The sequence below is a fragment of the Eulemur rufifrons genome, chromosome 26 (genome assembly GCF_041146395.1).
Source record: "Eulemur rufifrons isolate Redbay chromosome 26, OSU_ERuf_1, whole genome shotgun sequence".
Classification (NCBI taxonomy): domain Eukaryota; kingdom Metazoa; phylum Chordata; class Mammalia; order Primates; family Lemuridae; genus Eulemur; species Eulemur rufifrons.
In genome coordinates, this window is record NC_091008.1 from 4,759,546 (window position 1) to 4,778,643 (window position 19,098).

Genomic DNA, 19,098 nt, shown 5'->3' on the forward strand with positions numbered 1-19,098 from the left:
TGGGTGGATCTATGGAATATTCCTGTGCTTTCTAGACTCACTCAGACCCAGGGCTCGTCACGAGTGTCCCGCAGATGACCCGCACGGACCATTCGGTCACTGCCTTTGTTACTCAGCTTCTCCTCCAGCAAAACACATTGCCGGGGTCACGGACGACAGCGAAGGGGCTTCGAGGACAGCCAAGCACCCAGCTGTGCTGGTGGAGCAGAGAGGAGAGAATGGTAGGAACACAAAGACGAAATCATCCACAACTCTGTTCTGCTCGGAGTTGGAATTGCTTACATTATTTTGGGCTGTAAAAAGGATTTCTCTCCTAATGATGCGTCACCTGAGCTAATGTCATCGGTGTTAAGCTCGAGTCCCCTAGGAGATGATGGAGTCAACAGAGGTGTTCTAGATGCTGCCACCAATAATCGAGGTTAAGCATCAATCTCCCCTGATCCAAAGACAACTCCAGTCGCCCAAAGAGCAAAACCGTAGCACACACCTACCCAACCAGAAAGGGTTTCCCGAGACATTTAATAAATCCATATTCTTACTTCCAGATAACACTGAACCTTTCCTGGGGAAATGAACATCCTCTTTGTTTCAAAGTGGACAAGAAATCCGTTATAACTTGACGGGTTTGAGCTGCCAAATACGTTTGGGTTTCTGGAATCAAGTCAAAACTAACGAATTCATCCATTAATGAAGCAGCTATAGGGCACCGTATGGAGGACAAGAAACAGAAGTCGTGGTCCTTCACTTCAAGAGCTTGCCGAGGCTGATTAACGGCAATGACAATTAAGAGTATGTGGGTATGAGCTAATGGATGGCCACTTGCCAAGTATTCTGGGGTGTCAGGGGAGAAGGGATAGCAACCAGCTCTGTGGACTGGAGCAGGCCATGAATGAAGCTTTGTGGAGCTATTAGGAAGCCTGGGATGGGCATGGAGAAGGACAGAGACCATGATGACAATAGGCTGTGGAACAGACATGGACAAAAAAAATTGCTTATTTATTAGTGTCTTACATCGCGAGGGGACCCGAATGGATGGGGAGAAACCCTGCCGGCAGGTCAGCAAGAGAATGAGACATTAGCTGCAAAGGAGAAAGTTCTGGATGGTTTCAAGTGTGAGTGGACAGCAATGGCTGGGAGAAGGGAGGCTATTGGGACAGATATTTATGGGTGCTGGTCATCAGATAAAAGGTCCCCATTGAAACACAGAGCACCTAATTCCCCTGGGTTATATACTGGCCGTTCTGAACAGCTCTTATGAATCACCAGCACGACCACACCAGCGACAGACTGGTCCCTGCGAGCCAGGCATGTAGGAAGCAATGCAGGCCGGGCGAGGTGGCTCATGCCTGTGATCCTAGCACGCTGGGAGGCCGAGGTGGGAGGATCGCTCAAGGTCAGGAGCTCGAGACCAGCCTGAGCAAGAGCGAGACCCCATCTCTACTAAAAATAGAAAGAAATTATCTGGACAGCTAAAAATATATATAGAAAAAATTAGCCGGGCCTGGTGGCACATGCCTGTAGTCCCAGCTACTCGGGAGGCTGAGACAGGAGGATCGCTTGAGCACAGGAGTTTGAGGTTGCTGTGAGCGAGGCTGACGCACGGCACTCTAGCCCGGGCAACAGAGTGAGACTGTGTCTCAAAAAAAAAAAAAAAAGAAAAAGATATGGATACCATGGATACCAGACATAAAAGAGAAGGGTAATTATGTTCCCTGGCATTTACCTAAATGCATTGGAAACATGTCCACAAAAAACCCCACAGATTAAACAATGCCGTGTTCCTGTGTAATGATATCAGAGTTTTTAAGGCACTTGGTAAACAAGAAGTAGAAGAAAGATCCCGCCCATGTTTCATTCTTCGGCTAAGTTCACCCCAGTTACCTACAAAGGTTCCTCAGACCAAGAGTAAGAAATGAACTTCCAGAAACTGAGCGTATAAAAAGGAAGGGTATAACTATCCACAATATGTAATTTATAACTCTACAAAAGAGCACTGAAATTGAAGTCTAAAAAATAAACCTGTCATTTTAAACTGCATTGCATTTATTTACATCATCTCAGCATGCCTCCTCATCATTCTCCCCGGTATTTTAATTTCGAAAAATGTCAAGATTTAGGGAAAGAACTGGCTTTTCCATCATTCCCAATACAGTCTTTCCCTTAATCTTCAATTCTGCTCAATCTTTAGGAAGCACAGTAGCTCCAAGGTGAAGCATGTGAAGGCTTGACAAGATAACTAGACATACAGTGAACTGCGTGTAATTAAACACTACTTGCTAGAACTAATGAAAATGCAATCATTGTTCGCAGCTCTTCGTTTGCTCTTATTATAGCTATAAAACTGCACATCAGTATCCTCTTTCCCTTTTTCTACCTCCAAACCCAGAAATTATTTAGGTGAAGATAATCATGGTTTGCCACCCAAAACTGGAAAAATGTATAAAATAGATGGTGGACAGAAAATATTTACGTAAGTGACATACGTATTTTTAAAATGTCAAATACCAGAGAAACAAAATAAATTAAGTTGCTTTCATATGGTTTCCCCAGCTTGACTTCTAATTGACCTGCATTCATTTTTATTAAAGTAAAATTTACATAAAATGAATAGATCTTAAGTGTACAATCTAATGAGTTTTGATAATGTAGTATATATACACACACGTAACCAACACCTTGACCAAAATACAGAACATCTCCTTTGTCTTCCAAATTTCCTCTTATTCCTTCCAGTGAAACTCACTCATAGGCGACCATCGTTCTTATTTCTTTCATCATAGATTAGTTTTGTCTGTTCTTGAACTTTATATAAATGCAATCATGCCGTACGTTCAATCTTGTATCTAGCTTCTGCTGTTCAACGTGAAGTTTTTGAGATTCGTGTAGGTTGTACATATCAGTACTTCATTCTTTTTCCCTGCTGGGAAGTATTCTTTTAAATGAATATAACACGATTTGTTTATCCATGCTCTTTTTGGTGGACCTTTGGGTCATTTCCAGGTTTGGCTCAATGAATGTTTTCATTTCTCTTGAGTTAATACCTAATGGCTAGTTCATAGGGTAGGTATATGTTTAACTTCATAAGAAACTGCCAAACATTTTTGCAGAGTGGCTGCTTCATTTTATACTCTCACTAGCAATGTGAGTTCCAGTTGTTCACATCTTCACCCACGTTTGGTGGTGTCAGTCTTTCTACTTCTAATCATTTTTGTACGGGTGACATGTCAAACTGGAATTTTAATTTGCCTTTTCCTGATGGCTAATGGTGTTGACCGTCTTCTCATATGTTGAATGATTGTTCATGTATCCTCTTTTGTGAGACATCTGTTCAAATCTTGTACCCATTTTTTATTGGATTGTTTGACTTTTTATTGATTTGGAAGATTTCCTCATAGATAGTCTAGATTCAAACTCTTTGTCAAATCTATGCCTTATAAGTATTTTCTCCCAGTCTGTGTCTTGTGTGTTCATTTTCTTAATAGTGTCTCTTGGCAACTAGAAGATTTTAATTTTGATGAAGTCCAATTTATCAAGTTTTTTCTTTTGTGGTTAGCATTTTTTTTATGTGTTCTCTCTAATACATCATTACCTACCATAAGATCTCAAAGATAACGCATTTCTTTCTCTAGGTACTTTTAGAGTTTTAGCTTTTATGTTGGAGTCTGTGACTCATCTTAATTAATTTTTGTGTTACACGTTATATGAATTGGAGTATAAGTTTATTTTTCTCCAGATAGATAACTAATTGTTCCAATACCATTTTTGACGCGAATCTTCTTTCCTCTTGAATTGCTTTGCGCTTATTGAAAAATCATTTGATCATCTATGTTTGGGTCTATTTGTTGACTTTCTTCTTTGATTTTTTTTTTTGTTTGTCTGTTCTGATGCCGATCTCACTTTGTCTTGATGACTGTTGCTTTATGGTAAGTCTTAAAATCTGTTAGAGTATATCCTCCAACTTTGTTATCTTTTGCAAGACTATTTTTGCCTATTCTTGATTCTTTGATTCCTATACACATTTTAGAATTAACTTGGTAATTTCTACCAAAAATTTCTTTTGGGGTCTTGATTGAGATGTCACTGAAATTATAGTTCCATTTGGGAAGAACTAACATCTTAACAATATTGGGTCTCCCAATCTATGAACATAGTATATTTCTCCATTTATATCGATCTTCTTTAATTTCTCTCATCAATGTTTTTGACTGTTTAACGTAGAGCTTTACCCATCTTTTGTTAAATTTATTTTTTTTATGTTTTTCGAATGCTCTTACAAGTTTCTGCTGATCCTTTATAGAAATAAAATTGAATTTTGCCTATGGGCCTTTTGTCTTTCCACCTTGCTAAATATTTGAGGACATCTGAAGTTTGCTTAGCGAGTCCAAAGTCTAATATTTCCCCCACAATACCAGAGGTAAAATAAAAAACGACAGGATGAGAGAAACGTATCTGTTTCTTTCAAACATCAGTTGCCTTTATTTACTATCATTCAGGGCCCACCGCCAGGAAGAAGATTGAGGAAGAAAAGTGTCTCTCTAGCCTCGACGAACATAGGCATTAATCTCATTTTCAGAAGGTAAATCAGAGTTTAGGAAAGTTAAAGATCTTTGCCCAAAGTCTCACAGCTGTCTCTAGAGGACAAGCCTAAACCACACTCGCTAGGGCTTCTTGTATTTCTCTAATAATGCTAAGGTGAGCACCCATCCCCCATGCCTGTCCTGAGACCACCGGGAAAATGTGGATGTCCCCATCTATTCTTCCATTTCTTTGCTGACGTCTTTGATGTCCCCACTACAATTAAAATTCCACCTGCAAGGTCTCTCTGGCTGCTGGCGAATGCCATAATTCGTGCTCCTGGAGAAAGGAAATAGACTCCTTCAGTGATCCATAGAGATGTCCCCAGAGATAATACGAAAAAGAAACAGCCGTTAAATTTTACATAAAGAGATGTCCTGATGTTCAAGGAAGTTTAAGTCAGTGCTCGAGACAAGGAAATCAAATAGGAACGGAAGAAAACAACCCCAAGAATGAATGCTGGTGAGTGTCTTGTTTGTGGAATAACCAACAAATGGTGTGATTCCAAATTCTGCACAAAGACTTTCAGTATATTGGAGAAGAAATGGAAGGGATTTATTTGGCCACTTTCGCTGAGACTAAAAGACGTCCCGGCGTCATTTTAAAAACACTGGATCTCAGATCCTGCGATGGCTCACCTGACTTAAATCCACGTCACGGAAGGGACCCGTTTGCCCTTTGGTCACCTGGGGCTCCAATTTCCTTGAGTGCATTCAGGTATTCATCTTAGCCCTTTCACGAGATACACCTGCTCAACCAAGAATAACAAAATAATGTCACTCTGGCATTGGGCAGATGAAACTTCTTTTTTTTTTTTTTTTGAGACAGAGTCTCACTCTGTCGCCCGGGCTAGAGTGCCGTGGTGTCAGCCTCGCTCACAGCAACCTCCAACTCCTGGGCTCAAGTGATCCTCCTGCCTCAGCCTCCCGAGTAGCTGGGACTACAGGCATGCACCACCATGCCCGGCTAATTTTTTCTATATATATTTTTAGTTGTCCAGATAATTTCTTTCTATTTTTAGTAGAGACGGGGGTCTTGCTCTTGCTCAGGCTGGTCTCGAACTCCTGACCTCGAGCGATCCTCCCGCCTCGGCCTCTCAGAGTGCTGGGATGACAGGCGTGAGCCACCGCGCCCGGCCCAGATGCAACTTCCTGTGTACAGTAATTTTTAAACTATGTAACAGAATCTGACTGCTTGATTTATTAAGAGGAAAATCATATTGTTTCCAGGAACTTTGAGACCCAGTTGTAATCTTCAGTCTTAACCCCCTCAAATGCAGGACATCATGAAGGAAAATGGGGTCTAACATGCAAATACACAAGTATAATTGCAGCTTCAAGTCACCCTTGTATTCTGTGGCAAAAAGAAAAATTGGAATTGTCATCCCCGAGGCTTGGGCCACAACGTGTCCAAAACGCAACTTCCAGAAGTGGGGAATCTACTTTAAAATTATGACCGTCATGAATAGAATAGTTTGGGATTTTGCCTGACCCAGTCACAACACGACAGACTTTGGCACAATTCCTGGAGTATAGTCTTATTCTGTGTATTAAGAAATAACGTATTTTGTTTCTCATCAGTTGATAAGTGGTAAGTTTAAGAGAACATACATGTTGATCTTGTATCAAAATAAATCTGACCTTTAAAAGCTGACTTGCATTTGGTATAGCTCGTTCTGCAAGGAATTTGGCAACACATTGTAGAGCCGTAAAAACATTCATCGGCGTTGACCATGTCATCTCACTCCTGGCAATTTCTCCTTAAAGCAATAATCTTTCCACTAAAAAAAGAATTTATAATCCTACAAACATATGTTGTAATGTTATTCATGATGCAAAAATTAGAAACTGTTTTCATTGACAATTACAGAAATGGTGAAGACAGTGTTGTAAGAATACGATATAGTCATTAAAATGAATAGCACTGGGAACTTTTTAATGCTAATTTGCTTAGCAGAACTTTTTTCTAATAAACAATGCAACACTAAAAACCATTCCACTCAAGAGTTTTACAGAGTTTTAATTCGCGGAACCCAGATTAATAAAACTTGCTTTATTCTAGCTCTAGAGCTTTGATAAATAATTTCTCTTTAGACATCAAAGACTTGGGTATTGATGTTCAAACTAGTAGAAAAAAAATTTAAAAAGAGGACTCCTTTGATTGTTTTCCTGCCTCTAGCAGGGCCACACTTAAACTCCTAAAGATTCCATCTGGAATTCAAGACCTCATATATAAGGATTCTGTAACCTAGTCCCAATAGTTCATGTCAAGAATATTCTGAGTCCAAAAACATATGCTCTGTTTAAAAATTGAGGTATCAGTTAATATGAAAATACTCCCCAGAGGATGCATGGTTTCAAATTTCAAATCTCCATATTGCTCAGTGTTAGCAAATTAATTTTTATCCAAAACACATTCATCTACTTCCAGCACAGGAAGAGAAATGCAGAGTCTCAACAGGACAATTTCTGCAGACAATTACAAAGAAAGTAGATGTTTCCTTAGCACAGTGATTGAAACTAGGCATGTATTGGTGATACGTGTGTTTAATCAGCACTGTCTGTTGTGATAATTTTGCATTTCTACCTTAACTAGTTTCCCTTCAGTCTATTCTTGTTGTCTGTGTACAGATTCAGTTAAAGCACATCCTTCAAAATCCCTTTTGAGAATATTTGGAGTTGGCCCCCACTGTGCGTCCTTAAAATGAGACCTTCTGTCACTTTATATCAAGCTCATTTGTTTTCTTTTTCTTTTTTTTTTTTTTTGAGACAGAGTCTCACTCTGTTGCCCGGGCTAGAGTGAGAACTCAGGCTGGTCTCGAACTCCTGACCTCGAGCGATCCTCCCAAAGTGCTAGGATTATAGGTGTAAGCCACCACGCCCGGCCCAAGCTCATTTGTTTTATAGTATTAAATGTTTCTTTTTTTCTTCAAATACGCGTTAAAGTAATAATGTAATGGGATTCCGAATTTTTTTTTTTTTTTTTTGAGACAGAGTGTCGCTTTGTTGCCCTGGCTAGAGTGAGTGCCATGGCGTCAGCCTAGCTCACAGCAACCTCAAACTCCTGGGCTTAAGCGATCCTCCTGCCTCAGCCTCCCGAGTAGCTGGGACTACAGGCATGCGCCACCATGCCCGGCTAATTTTTTCTATATAGATTTTTAGTTGTCCATATAATTTCTTTCTATTTTTAGTAGAGACGGGGTCTCGCTCTTGCTCAGGCTGGTCTCGAACTCCTGACCTCGAGCGATCCTCCCAGAGTGCTAGGATTATAGGCGTAAGCCACCACGCCCGGCCCAAGCTCATTTGTTTTATAGTATTAAATGTTTCTTTTTTTCTTCAAATACGTGTTAAAGTAATAATGTAATGGGATTCCGAATTTTTTCAACAAGCTTCCATGTAGAATGTTTCATGGGCAGTGAGCATTAGATGCATAATAATATTATCCACATCTGAGTCTTCAAGGAGAGGAGTTGGTCTCATGAGTCACCATTCTTGGAAAAAAATACAAATCCCTAGAGTCCCAAGAGTGACAGAAAATATGGTCTCTGGGAGTCTGCGTTACACTGGTACACGGATTAATAGACAAAGGTGGGGCTTTGGGCTATAAATTGAAGATTCCGAGTGTATGGAGAAAAACATAATTTTCTACCTCCCACATTTACTGAGGGAAGTTCCAAAAGCATATGACCAAGTTAAAAGTTAGAAATCATTTTTGACTGTGTCGCTGATAATTGACATATGAAAGTTATGGGACCTTCTGGATGCGAAAAGCGTTTAAAATAGCCTTGTCATTTATCCAAAGGGATGGGTGCAGTTCGAATCGTTCTTGCCGTGCTACAGGAATCGGGTCCCCGAGCCAGAGAACTCCTTTATTTGGAGGAAAACGTCACCCACATCCTAATATTAACTCACGATCACGTAACCACGAAAGCTTGTGCAGGGAATAGAACCTGGATATTATGAATGTCCCATTTCTTTTTTTGAGGGCCTAAAATATATTCCTGCTTGATGACTGGTTTATTTTTCTTTCAAGTTCATTGTCGCAGCAGAAGCTCCTCCAAAGCGCTCCTACCGGATCCCCAGGTCGTGTGACCAGCCCACACGTCTTGTCAACACAGAGACAGGGCCTGGAACAGGGCAGGCGCTCGGCATGTCTTGGTCAAGTAAAGGAACGACTCGCAGGTTAAAAGTAAAAAGAAGCAGAGAAAAATGTAAACGCTCAAAAAAAAAAATCAAGCCACAGGCAGATAGTTTTCAAAAACGCAATAATAGCAAAATCCTCCATGAGGATGATGATTATACGAAGTGCCTTTCCCTTGTGGAAGTTATCCCCCAAATATAGCATCCATCCGAGCTAAAAACCCACCTGAGCGTTTGGAAACACCCGAGGAATCCCCAAGGAGAGCAGAGATGGGTCCCTCCCACCCTGGAAGGGAACGAGCAGCCCTGTGTCCCCACACAACCTCCCAGCTGCCCGGGGACAAGGCCAGCATGTGGATCTCAACCTCAAATGCCACCACGAGAGAGAGAATCCAGAGCGTGGCATCTGAGTCCCCTAGCCAGAGACACACCCTGTTTGGGGTCACAGCTGTCCATGCTGTGCTTGGATGGGAGGGACAAGGAGGAGGCCAAGTGAGAGCAAAGTCAGGACTCTGGCTAAGGTCACAGGAGTGAGTTCGGTGGCCGGACAATATCTGAACAAATTGATCGTCGCTCGAATTAATTTATTTTAAACTGGAAGTGCATTTGATGCCTCCTTGTTCTGATTTTTTCCAACACGCCACACGGCTCGGAGCAATTCACACTTACTGACCCTGTACTTAACATCCTCGTGGAATTTACTGATTATAAAGTAATTCAATCAAGAGTTAGAGAACACCAAGCTCACCAAAACCCACTAACAGGCTCTGAAGTGCATGAAGGAAAATTTTCAGCGCCTTGCATCTGTTTCACATGCTTTTTTTATGTTCCTGAACGCCGAGTTAATTGCATTCCTGAGAAGGGTGACATTTCCCGGGCACAGAAAGAACGATATCCACGGCTATTTCCCCGATCACATTTGCTACCTGGTGCCAAGAATGTGCAGCTGATGCTCAAGAGAATGTGTTCACCTGAGAACCCCTTGGATTGCGTGCGTTTGTTTTATGCTGATTGTGTTCAGCAAAATTCTATTGGACACACAGTCCGACAACTCTTAGGCAAATTCTGTCCTCCTAGTCTAACACAGAAAGTGCCGCCAGCCTCACTTTGGGGCCTACCAGTTTAATGCCTGAGCCTGATAAAAACTGTATTTAATTTTATGAGATTAAGCCAAAGGTTTTTTGAGCTTCTTCTCTATGTTCCTTCTCTGTGTGCAATTGTGAATTAATCATATAAAATGTATATGATTATTCATTTTGGCATTACAAAGCAAACCAATTTTGTATGTTATTGGCTTAAAAAACAGTCCAACATCATTTTCTTTTTCAGCCTCTACTAATTCATTTTTTTTTTTTTAACTTTTTTTTTTTTGAGACAGAGTCTCACTCTGTTGCCCAGGCTAGAGTGCCGTGGCATCAGCCTCGCTCACAGCAACCTCAAACTCCTGGGCTCAAGCGATCCTCCTGCCTCAGCCTCCCGAGTAGCTGGGACTACAGGCATGTGCCGCCATGCACGGCTCATTTTTCTATACATATTTTTAGTTGTCCAGATAATTTCTTTCTATTTTTAGTAGAGACGGGGTCTCGCTCTTGCTCAGGCTGGTCTCAAACTCCTGACATCAAGCGATCCTCCCGCCTCAGCCTCCCAGAGTGCTAGGATGACAGGCGTGAGCTACCGCGCCCGGCCCAGCCTCTACTATTTCTAAGCACATGAAATATGTTCCCAGTCAATAAGTGATGAATGAATAAACAAATCAAGAAATAATCTACACTGACTATAAATGTGGCCTCGGTTCTCTTAGGTAAATAACATCCATTTTAATCTTCTGTTCTCCTTTGTAAGGATTTTTTTTTTCCCACCAGTAAGTAAAAATAAGCTAATAATTTGTCTCAGATTAGTTAAAAATAGTAGTGACTATCCGAGCCATGAAACTATATTCTCCAAAGCAGTTTCCTTGGTCGTTGTGGTAACACATATTAAGCAGCCATATGTTGTTTTGATAAATTGATAGATGTGGCTGGTTCCTTCCGAAAATCTGGTCTCTAAAACTTGACCGCAGTCAACAAACTCGTAGCCATACGTCGAGAAACCTATCTGAACTCCAAGAGAGGTCGGTGGGCCAATGTGTCAAGGAGCAGACTGTCTTGCAGGCACACAAACATGCACACACACACACACACACACACACACGCATATTTAAAGAAGCCCAGAGGCTGGGACACACCCCATGCGCAAGCAGAGCTTTGAAAATGACACCCTAGGTGATCCCTTTTGACAAATGTGCAGATTGCTAGAGCGAAATAAGATTCCGCTGAGGGTAAAGGATATCAGCGTTGGCAGGAGCGCATGGGGAGGAAGGATGAAGGGAGTTCCAAGGAAAGAGAATTCAATACATGTTGAGTTCGTATTTCCCAGGGCTAAAGACTCCATTTGTCCAGAAGAAAGAGAATCAGCCGCTGGCTTTGGACGCTGGCTATTAAATGGCATAGATCATGTTTAAGCAAATAATTCTAATAATGCCAGTCATATTCTAACAATACCTGCACACCACTGGACAAACTAAACATGCACCTTAATCGCATTCATATCTAAACCGATTTTCAATTTTTCAATTTTCACTATTTCTTCGATGTTAGTTTTTCTTTAATAAGCTAAGGACACTGATCTCATGACTAACATTCATCAAGGTGCTGGTGTTTCTTCCAGCACATGTTAAACATGGGAAAATTGATTACAATCATAAGCACTGCCAACCTGAACAAAAATAGTTTTATCACAGATATCTATCTACAATTCAGAGATGGAGCTGCAGCGAGAATTTTATTTCCCGTTAAAATTTCTATTTTAGTCTTCGATCTACTACCCCAGCTTTTTTTTCCACTTTGAAATTATTTCAAACTCACAGAAAAGTTGCAAATAAACTTAATCCAGATTCACCACCTTTTTTTTTTTACTGTTTCTATTGCTTTATCAAACTTCTCATTTTGTTCATGTCTTGTTCTCCAAGTTTCATTTAATTTTCTATTTCTATATTCTTGAAGTTCACTGAACTTGTTTAAAAGGATTGTTCTTAATTCTTTATCAGTCATTTTTCTAGATCTTCCTTGCTTTGCAGTCCATTATTGGAGCTTTATTCGTTTTTGGAGGTGTTAGAATTCCCTGATTATTCATAATCCTTTTTTTTTTTTTTTTTTGAGACAGAGTCTCACTCTGTCACCCGGGCTAGAGTGCCGTGGCGTCAGCCTCGCTCACAGCAACCTCCAACTCCTGGGCTCAAGCAATCCTCCTGCCTCAGCCTCCTGAGTAGCTGGGACTACAGGCATGTGCCACCATGCCCGGCTAATTTTTTCTATATATATTTTTTTAGTTGTCCAGCTAATTTCATTCTATTTTTAGTAGAGATGGGGGTCTCGCTCTTGCTCAGCCTGGGCTTGAACTCCTGACCTCGAGCTATCCTCCTGCCTCGGCTTCCCAGAGTACTAGGATTACAGGCATGAGCCACCACGCCCGGCCCTAATATGGTTTTTATTCACTTCTGGGGTCCACACTGGCGTCAGGCTCATTCCCAAGTTTTGGGGTTTTCACGAAGGTGTTCTTGTCTGTGGATAGCTGTGAATTGAATTTTCTGTTGGGGACAGTGAAGCCTGGGACCTCCTGTTCTCCATCTTGCTGTTGTCCCTCTCCCCTCCTGGTTCTTTTTGACTAAAAAAAGCCTTACAGTTCCTTCTGGTCCCCTTTACCTTTTTTTTGATCCTCAATTAATTTGGGTCTGACTTTATAACACTTTTATAATAGATTTGGTACATTTCTATACTCATCCTTGGTTACTCTCCTTACATCTTGTATACATATCATTTGAAATTTGAGATTGCTGGCCGGGTGCGGTGGCTCACGCCTATAATCCTAGCACTCTGGGAGGCTGAGGTGGGCGGATCGTTTGAGCTCAGGGGTTCGAGACCAGCCTGAGCAAGAGCAAGACCCCGTCTCTACTAAAAATAGAAGGAAATTATATGGGCAGCTAAAAATATATATAGAAAAAATTAGCTGGGCATGGTGGTGCATGTCTGTAGTGTCAGCTACTCGGGAGGCTGAGACAGGAGGATCCTTTGAGCTCAGGAGTCTGAGGTTGCTGTGAGCAAGGCTGATGCCACGGCACTCACTCTAGCCTGGGCAACAGAGTGAGACTCTGTCTCAAAAAAAAAAAAAAAAAAAAAAAAGAAATTTGAGATTGCTAAACCACCGTTTATCTTTCCTGAGCTCACTCTCCTTTTATTTGAATCACTTCATCGTTTTTTAAAAAAAAATCTCTCTTCATTAGCTATCATCTCATTTGAGATTCAATTCCATGGATCAAAAAAAAATTTTTTTGTAAAATTTTCCAAAGTCCAGGGCACTTGCCTGACTCTGTTCAGGGTTCCCTTTTCTGGCCACGGGAAGAGCTTTGAGCTTTCAGGATTTTTCATGTCACAGCACGTCACTGATAATGGTCTCACAAGTGACATTCTTTTACTAGAATACCTCAATTTTTACAAAACCCAAATACATTGTTCCTTAAAGTAAAACATTGTAATGATTTTTAATTGCCGCTTATACTGGCTATATGTCGGCTAGGCTTGCTCTCCATGATGCTTCTGGGGACATTGACAAACAGGCCACTGATTATGTGGCATTCCATGGCTCTTGCTCTGATGTCAATCTTTCCACTCGAGGAAACATACTTATGAGAACATGAGATCGATGCTATCATAGAGATAACCTTGGCTCCACTCAAATGTATGCATGTTTAGAAAGTAGCTAATTTACGATTTTAGTGCTTTTGCTATTAGTAATAAATTACTCGCACCACACCTCATGTGCCAAGATCGAGCTAAGGGACCACACATGTGCTTTCTCCTGAGGTTCCTACCCCCTCCACACCACCAACTAGCTTTTCCTCATCAAAATTAAGTCCAGTTTCACTCCATTTTGATTATGAGGACAATGAGTAATTTATCTCATCGGGATGCTCCAACTATCCCGTCTTGGCAAATACCTGCCGTGGTACAATGTGGGAACCCTTCCAGTACGCACCATTTGGCTTTGCTGTCTGTGGTGGTATCTCAGTAGTCTGTTTATACTAGACTTTTAAAATTCATGGCAATGAAATTTATGACATCTGTGGCAAAGTTTTATAAATTTTTAATGTAAAATAAGTTGATCTAATGTACACTGAAGCTATACACAAAATGGCCTGCACGATTTTTTTTTTAAAAAATCTAAAAAAAAAAAAAAAACTCTAACAATGAATACTAAAGCAAAAACTGTTAGATCATTAGACAATGCACTCGGTGATGAAGCACCAAGGACAACCAGGAAGGAAAGGGAAGGAAAGGGAAGGGAAGGGAAGGGAAGGGAAGGGAAGGGAAGGGAAAGGGGGAAAGGCAATTATATAAGAAGAGGAAATTTTGGAGTTCTGGGCAAGCTATCCATCTACACTGGTCTATCCATCTACACTGGTCTTCTAATACACCGATTATGCCTAACCTAACATTCCTTTTTTTCTTTTTAATTAAGAGCCATTTAGAAATGAATGATTTTTCATTCTCCAGCCGCTTGTATTATCATTTCTAGAATGTGGACATTACAGTCAACGTCTCTCTCACACAAAAGATTGTATTGGGCCGGGCGCGGTGGCTCACGCCTGTAATCCTAGCACTCTGGGAGGCCGAGGCGGGTGGATCGCTCGAGGTCAGGAGTTCGAGACCAGCCTGAGCAAGAGCGAGACCCCGTCTCTACTAAAAATAGAAAGACATTATACGGACAACTAAAAATCTATATAGAAAAAAATTAGCCGGGCATGGTGGCGCATGCCTGTAGTCTCAGCTACTCGGGAGGCTGAGGCAGGAGGATCGCTTGAGCCCAGGAGTCTGAGGTTGCTGTGAGCTAAGCTGACGCCACGGCACTCACTCTAGCCTGGGCAACAGAGTGAGACTCTGTCTCAACAACAACAACAAAAAAAAAGATTGTATTGTCTTAGAACTCGCATCTCGGACTATTTCAGGACTCTTGACCCAGCTTTAGAAATCTATCCTATGCTCCCAGATCTTCAATAGAAAGAGAATGTAGCCTTTAGTAAGCTGGCTGCCACAACTGCCCCTACTGCGTACTTGTGGCATCGAGAGGAGGGACGGCGGGGTGGCGGCCCAGAACACTGGTGGAATTTCCAGCCATACTGTGGTATAGGAAATCCAAGAAGGGGAGGGTGAGACTGTAGATGGAGGTGCAGGGTAGTCACCAGAACAGGAGCACCCTCCCTCGGGGACAGTCAGATGAGACGTGCCCAGCCACCAGTCCAGGCGCCCCGATCAGCATGAGCTTATCCCGCGGAAGGGGTGGGAATTTGTGGCATCCTTGGAGGGATCTGGTGGGAACCCAACAGCATCCGCAGAGAAGGCGCAGAGAGAGGTACAGTAAGTCCAGCGTCCAGCTGGGCAATTACGGGGACTAACGAGAGCAGGGTTCAGCTGTGACCTGGGGCAGCTCACCAAGGGCAAGGGAAGAGCCGTTGACGGGTAGTGACCAGGGCTTGATGTAAGGAAGGGACAAGTGGCAGAAGGGGTGGCAAAGGCGTGCCCAGATTTGGCTGCTCAGTGCGTGGCCGAAATGACCCTGCGGTGGAGACGGTCAGGGACCTCAGTGCCAAGTCATCCGTGACCGGGTCCCGAGAAGCGACAGTTGGATGTGGAACGTCAGCCACCGGGATTAACGACACGCAGCGGACACGCTGGGGCTGGGAAGATGGTTTCGGGGGATGCAGATAGAGTTGAGTGAAGCTGGTGGCAGCAGGCTTGGGGCTGCTGGATGGCGGAGCACTGGCAGGTGACAATGGGGCGGGAGGACTCAGAACTAGGCAGTGAGGTCTGGAGACACCGGAGATGATGCTGTAGACACAAAAGCTTGACCTTAGCGGTGACCCGATCGAGCCAAAGTTGCAGGTCTTGTCCGTCACGGATGGCTGCCAAGCACAGCTGAGGCTCGAAGCATTTCCGGGAGCTGCTGGCTGTAGAGACAGTGCAAAAGAAACCAAACACAAGGAAAAAACTCGCTTGCAAAAAACAACTCTCACAGTCGCTAATTCAGTCCCCAGTCGCTGGAGAGTGAGAACTGACTCCCACAAAACAGCATTAATCCATTCCTGATGGATCCACCTCCCCGCCAGGACTCAAAAACCTCCCACGAGGCCCCACCATGGCAAACAAATTTCAACGTGAGTTTCAGAGGGGGAGAAACACATTCAATCTATAGCATTCTACCCCGGCCCCCCCAAAACTCATGTCCTTCCTACAATGTAAAACACAATCATTCCATTTCCCAAAAGTCTTAACTTGTTCCATCACCAGCTGAAAAATCCAAAGTGCAAAGTCTCATCTGAGAGCCTGTGAAATCAAAACAAGTCATCTACCTCCAAGATTCAGTGGTGGGACAGGCGCGGAGCACCCATTAGCATTTCCAAAGGGACGGGTAGGCAGAAAGAAAGGGAGTATCCAGCCCAAAGCAAGTCTGAAACCCAGCAGGGCAGACATTAAATCTTAAGGCTGGAGAATAATTTCTCTTGCCCCCCCTGTCTGACATCTTTTGCACACTGGTGTGGGGTTGCCTTAGACAGCCTTAGACAGCCCCCCAGATGGCTTTGCTGGGCTCAGTCGGAACCGCCCTTTATACAATTAATGAAGGGCCAGAAGGTGGGCCCTGTGGTAGGGGGAATATATACCCAACCAGCCGTTGTTCCCCGGCCTGCTTTCCTGTCACTGCTCATGACACAGGGGTCTTACAGCTGATGGTCATAAGGATTCTCAGCTTTCTTCATTGCTCCCAGAGATAACATCCCCCTTGTGAAACTCAAGGCTGGTGTTTGAGATATCTCCTGGGCCCTGCCCTCTGGTGGGCCAGCCGGCCCCCCTCCCCGCCCCCCAGCCCAGTGGCCCAGACCAAGGAACTGACTCAACTGGTTTTGCAACTTCAACCTGCATCATAAAGAAGACAATTTCTACACCCCTGCCATTCCTCCCAGAACCCAGCCAATCATCAGACCCAATTGCCTAGCCCTTTGCCCACTAAACTATCTTTTTTTTTTTGAGACAGAGTCTCGCTCTGTTGCCCAGGCTAGAGTGCAGTGGTGTCAGCCTAGCTCACAACAACCTCAAACTCCTGGGCTCAAGCGATCCTCCTGCCTCAGCCTCCCGAGTCGCTGGGACTACAGGCATGCGCCACCATGCCCGGCTAATTTTTTCTACATATATATTTTTTAGCTGTCCAAATCATTTCTTTCTATTTTTAGTAGAGATGGGGTTTTGCTCATGCTCAGGCTGGTCTTGAACTCCTGACCTCGAGCGATCCTCTCGAGCGATCCTCCCGCCTTGGCCTCCCAGAGTGCTAGGATGACAGGCGTGAGCCACCGCGCCCGGCCTAGACTGTCTTTAAAAATCCTTTCTCCCAAATTCTTGGGGGGACGGATTTGAGAATTCCCCCCATCTCCTCGCATGGCGCCTGCGATACTAAACTCTCTTTTCTAACTCGTGCTGCCTTTCTCTTGAGCAGCGGCCAAGGAACTTGGTGAGGCTACAAGCCCACACTTCAGTCTTCTGCGATGGGGTCTCATGCCTGCAGCTCCCCGGGGCTGGCATTGCACACTGGTAGCTCTAGGGCTCTGGGTCTTAAAGGCTGCCTCACCCCTGCAGCTCCACCAGGCATTGCAGTGGGGGGGGGGGGGCAGGAGGGTGGGGGGGGCGCCCAACAAGTTTCTGCCTAGACATCCCCCCCTCCACCCCTGCTGGCCATTCAACACATCCTTTGAAATGCAGGTAAAGCTACCGAGCCTCCATAGCAAGTAGCCTCCATAGCTCTTGCGCTCTGCATTCTTGCAGAATTAGCACCGTGTGGACACTGACTTATGCCTTGCGTGTTGCAGAGTTTTGGGTCAAGCCACACATGTGGCCATTTCAGCCACAGCTGGGTGGCCAATGAGCACCGTGCAGGCATGCAGGGAGCAGGGTCCCCAGGCGGCCCTGGGCAGAGAGCCAGAGAGCCAGCGGAGGAAGCTCCCCGGCCTGACCCTCAAAACCCTTCTGCTCTCCCAGGCGGCCAGGCCAGGGGGGAGGGAGGGGCAGCACTCGGATCCCTGAACGCCTTCAGGCCCTTTCCCGCTGCCTGGAGGAGCAGCACCCGGCTCTCTTCCTTCCCCGCTGATCTCTTTAGCAAGCCTTGGCTTGGCCACACCCCTAGCACGCTTCTTCCTTACTTGACTGCAAATTTTCCACATTGTAATGTTTTGCTTCCTTTTTAATCATATAAATTCTGTCTTTAAATTACCCCCTTGGCTCCCAAATCTCATTCTGAGCACTGTGAAAAGGAAAAAGAAGTGTGTGCACAGTAAATCCAGGGTTCGGTACTATCCTCGGTTTCAGGCATCCGCTGGGGGGGGAGCGGAATGTGTCCCCCACAGATAAAGGGGGACTATTGCGCCTCTCTGTGGACTTCCATGGTGTCTGGGTGCCTTTGTCCTCAGCCAAGCTGGTCATGCAGGTGGCTGGCGCTTTCTTACCTGCGCCGGGTGGTTCCTGGCGATGCCTTTGTCGCAGCTGGTGGTGATCGGGACCTCCAGGTGGGCCAGGCGCAGGGGTGAGACGATGAGGGAGCCGGTGGGGCTAGGGTGTGTTGCCCAGGGCTGCTGCCAGCGGCACCCAGCAGGCACCCTGGGCGTGGTGCCCCCCTCCCTTCTGAAGCAGCGCTGTCTCCTTGGGGGGCTCAGAGGAACTCAGATGGCAGCGATGCTTTGGGTAATTTGGTGACTTCGCTGGTGGCGTCGATCTAGGGGTCTATCAGAAGATGCCCTTCTCCTTCCTTCCCTGGCGGACAACCACAGATGGCTTTCTGCAGATAAGCTTGACCTGAGCCCTCCCGGTCCCTGGCGTCATGATGCTGGGACCCCTTGGGAGGGGGAGCTTCCCTTCCAAGCAGGGGCTGCTCACACCAGCTGGCGGCTGGCTCTAGAAGCCGGGTGTCCCCTACCCCCACGCTGCGTCGGTACCATCCTCCTCCTGGGAGCCTGACCCCCTTCCTGGGGGGACTGGAGCGGTCTTGAGAACAATTTTGGCAGGTTTTGCGACAGAGGCACAGGCCAAGTGCAGGTAGAAGGCGGCAACGCGTCCGAAAGCAGAACCACCAGGCTCAGTGTGGACCTTCCACAGGGCGTCACCTATTCCTTGATCAGAGCCAGTCCCCGGTCACTCTCTCCTGATTCTCGCATAGAAACGGTGTCGTTGCTCACTAGGATCCCATCCTCACGGCAGCTGTCACGTCCAGGGCTCTCAGCTGGTCCTACGGAACCAGCTTCCCAAGGGCTGAC